Raw genomic sequence first — 4,625 nt, 5'->3', positions numbered from 1 at the left:
TCTTGCTCCTTCATCTGCTGTGTGTTTTTCTGTCTTCTCATTTTGCTTATCTTAACTGTGTTTGGGGTCTCCTTTTTGCAGGTTGCATGTTCGTAGTTCCTGTTGTTTTTGGTGTCTGTCCCCAGTGGCTAAAGTTGGTTCAGTGGGTTGTGTAGGCTTCCTGGTGGAGGGGACTAGTGCCTGTGTTCTGCTGGATGAGGCTGGCTCTTGTTTTTCTGGTGGGCAGGTCCACATCTGGTGGTGTGTTTTGGGGTGTCTGTGGCCTTATGATGATTTTAGGCAGCCTCTCTGCTAATGGGTGGTGTTGTGTTCCTGTCTTGCTAGTTGTTTGGCATAGGGTGTCCAGCACTGTAGCTTGCTGGTCGTTCAGTGAAGTCTGGTGTTGGTGTTGAGATGCAGATCTCTTGGAGATTTTCGCCATTTGATATTACGTGGAGCTGGGAGGTCTCTTGTGGATCAGACTTCTCTTGTCCTGAAGTTGGCTCTCCATGTCAGAGGCACAGCACTGACTCCTGGCTGCAGCACCAAGAGCCTTTCATCCACATGGCTCAGAATAAAGGGAGAAAAAGTAGAAAGAAAGAAAGAGGATAAAATAAAATAAAGTAAGATAAAATAAAATAATTAAAATAAAAAATATTTATTAAGAAAAAAAAATTTTTTTAAGTAAAAAACAAACAACCAAAAAAATGGACGGACAGAGCCGTAGGACAAATGGTGAAAGCAAAGCTATACAGACAAAATCTCACACAGAAGCATACACATACACACAAAAAGAGGAAAAGGGTAAAAAATAATATATCTTGCTCTCAAAGTCTACCTCCTCAATTTGGGATGATCCGTTGTCTATTCAGGTATTCCACAGATGCAGAGTACATCAAGTTGATTGTGGAGATTTAATCTGCTGCTCCTGAGGCTGCTGGGAGAGATTTCCCTTTCTCTTCTTTGTTCACACAGCTTCCGGGGTTCAGCTTTGGATTTGGCCCCGCCTCTGCGTGTAGGTCGCCGCAGGGCGTCTGTTCTTCCCTCAGACAGCACAGGGTTAAAGGAGCAGCTGATTCTGGGGCTCTGGCTCACTCAGGCCGGGGGGAGGACAGGGCACGGAGTGTGGGGCGAACCTGCGGCGGCAGACGCCGGCGTGATGTTGCACCAGCCTGAGGCGCACTGTGCGTTCTCCTGGAGAAGTTGTCCCTGGATCACGGGACCCCGGCAGTGGCGGGCTGCACAGACTCCTGGGAGGGGAGGTGTGGTGTGGATAGTGACTTGTGCTCTCACACAGGCTTCTTGGTGGCGGCAGCAGCAGCCTTAGCATCTCATGCCTGTCTCTGGGGTCCGCGCTTTTAGCCGCGGCTTGCGCCCGTTTCTGGAACTCCTTTAAGCAGTGCTCTTAATCCCCTCTCCTCGCGCACCAGGAAACAAAGAGGGAAGATAAAGTCTCTTGCCTGTTCGGCAGCTCCAGACTTTTCCCGTACCCCCTCCCGGCTAGCCGTGGTGCACTAACCCCCTGCAGGCTGTGTTCACGCCACCAACCCCAGTCCTCTCCCGGCGCTCTGACCGAACCCCGAGCCTCAGCTCCCAGCCCCCACCCTCCCCGGCGGGTGAGCAGACAAGCCTCTCGGGCTGGTGAGTGCTGGTCTGCCCCGATCCTCTGTGCGGGAATCTCCCTGCTTTGACCTCCGCACCCCTGTTGCTGTGCGCTCCTCCGCAGCTCCGAAGCTTTCCACCTGCACCACCCGCAGTCTCCGCCCGCGAAGGGGCTTCCTAGCGTGTGGAAACCTTTCCTCCTTCACGGCTCCCTCCCACTGGTGCAGGTGCCGTCCCTATTCTTTTGTCTCTGTTTCTTCTCTTTTCTTTTGCCCTACCCAGGTACGTGGGGAGTTTCTTGCCTTTTGGGTGGTCTGAGGTCTTATGCCAGCGTTCAGTAGGTGTAGATGTATTTCTGATGTATCTGTGGGGAGGAAGGTGATCTCAGCGTCTTACTCTTCTGCCATCTTTCCCCCCTCCCATGTAGCTCCAGTTTTAAAAATAATAAATTCAAAGAACTTTTAGATAGTCATAATGTTGTATTTATTTAATCTGATACTAAGGTATTCAGTATGTCATTATTCTTTTGCCTTTGGCAAAATATCGAAGTATAAGAATCTATCTTTGAAAATTAGCTTTATAAATAATCAAAGAAATTTTGGACCTTTCATATTTAACTTCAGCTTTTGATCCAACTTCTTTGTTCTTAGACTTGCCTCTGTCTGTCTTCCCACATAGCCTGTACCTTGCTCCCTGTACCTTTCTTGATTACTTAGTTCTCATGTCATGTGTTGCCTACACATGTGTTTGAAATCCCAGAATCTAGCCATATCGTCCCCCAGTGTTTTATGTTTTAATTGATCCATTTTCTGGGCTAACTCATAGAGTTAACAGATTCTAGTGGTGTTCTTGGTTAAGCTTGACTCTTAGAGCCTCAGTGACCTGAATATTTGACTGTTTTGGAAGATACTGGGCCTAATGATATGCACCATGCCTATTCATATGAGTTGTAACTCGGAGTTTACATGTGTAGTACTTTGACATAAATGAATTGCTACTCAATTTAAACTATTACTTTTAACTAACTCAATTTTTAATCCCTTGTCAATGTGAAAAACAAGTAACTTTCTCCTATGGCCTAGCTTCTAGTCATAGACCCTCTTAACCGTAACTTTCTTTATGATACTGCAACCTATTATTGCCATAAGTATTAGTATCAAGTTAAAGAATCTCCTTGTATTTCTAGCTGGCTCAAAAAACTTATAAATATGTTTTGATTTTTGTCAGTTACTTTTTGTGCATTGCTCAAGACAATGATCATGTGATTTATCTCTTGTCCTCTGTTATTATGGTGAATTTTAATTGATTAATCAACATGAGCTCCTGAAATGAATGCATCTAGATAGTGGTGTATTATCTTTGGCTATACTGCTGATTCACTTTATTAATATTTTGTAATTGGCCTGTAACATTCATGTCAAGATGACCTTATAATTAGAGGTAAAGAATATTTCCTCATTTTCTAATTTCAAGGGGTTTAGTAAGGTAAATACCATTATTTTTTCCTTACACGTTTAATAGAATTTACTGGTGAAACTATTATGCTGTCAGTTTTCTTTGTGGGAAAGCTTTCAGTACTAACTTAATAGATACAAAACACTTTACATTTTCTTATTTGAGATCTGTCTTAATAATTTCTATTTTTCCAGAATATGTTCCATTCCAGCTAAAATTTTCAAATATATTTCCCAAAGTTTGTCCAATGAAGTATCATTTTATTTTTGATGTTGAGGATCTATAGACCTGTTCTTTCTCTTAATTTATGACAGTAATCCTGAATTCCTCCTATAATTTTTTCCATTAAATTTTAATCTGTTTAATCAATGATTTGTTATTTTTTTAATATTTGAAGAAAATCCTTTCTTATTTTCTATTTTTCCAGATAAATATTTGCTTTTTCAATATAATGCATTTTTCTAATATTTGTTGTCTTTGAACCATGTGTTATTTAAAGGAGATGTTTTAATTTTGGAATATACTTTAATTTTCTGCCTATATTGTTGTTTTAATTTCAAATATAATCCTCTTGTGGTCAGAGAGCATATTTACTAGGACTGTGTCCCTTTGAAAACTATTGAGACTTGCTTTATGCCCTGCTTGTGGTCAATTTAATTATTGTTCCAACTGAATGGGTATTGTTCAGTTGATGACTTTAATATCTCAGTATGTTATGTATGTTGGCCAAATCATCAGTATTCTTTTTGTCTGCTTGTTCCCCTAGTTTCTAAAAGAGGTGTGTTAAAACTTTATTATGATTATGGATTTCTACTGATATAACTGTACCCAATTTTATTAGAGTTTACATGATAATTTTTCTCATCATTTTAATCTCAGCCTTTTCATATTCTCATATATAAAATATTTCAAACTACATGTATACAGGCTTTTTTTAAATCAGCCTGACAATCTTTGTCCATATTTTGGACAGTTTATCCCTCAATGTTTATTATCTGTGGTTTAAATATAATATCTTACTAGTCATTGTTGTTTTTATTTGATCCAGTTAAATGATCCCATATTTCTCTATCTGTGCATGAATTTTAGTTGATTATATTTTATTATTCCACTTTGAATTGTTAGGTTGGGAACAAGAAAGACCACAAAACTGATCTCTCTATCCCGCCTTATTACCAGCATTACGTTTATTTTGTGACTGTGTGTGTGTGTGTTTGTGTGTGTGTGTGAATATGTATATTTTAGAAAAAATGGGCGGGGTAGTATTTGAATGACAGAGTCTCAATGCATTTCAGAGAATTTAAAATTAAAGGGATGATTTATGATTTCCTCTGGAGTTCTGGAAAATTGAATGCCCTCCATATATTCCTAATACCATTAGATTATTGGGGACTTAGATTGAGAATCCTAGAAGAGGGTCCTAACAGTGATGAACTTGAAGAATTACTGGTGAATATCAGCATGCTTTATATGCCTAAATAGAAGGTTGGGAAACTATATCTTCCTGCAGGTCTAAAGTTTTGTGCATCTGATTTAAACCAGTGGTTTTCAAAGTGTGGTTCCCTCACATCATGTCTGATCTTTTAGAA

This window comes from Orcinus orca, chromosome 3, assembly GCF_937001465.1.
Source record: "Orcinus orca chromosome 3, mOrcOrc1.1, whole genome shotgun sequence".
NCBI lineage: Eukaryota > Metazoa > Chordata > Mammalia > Artiodactyla > Delphinidae > Orcinus > Orcinus orca.
The sequence above is the reverse complement of the archived record's forward strand: the minus strand, read 5'-3'. Positions refer to the sequence as shown.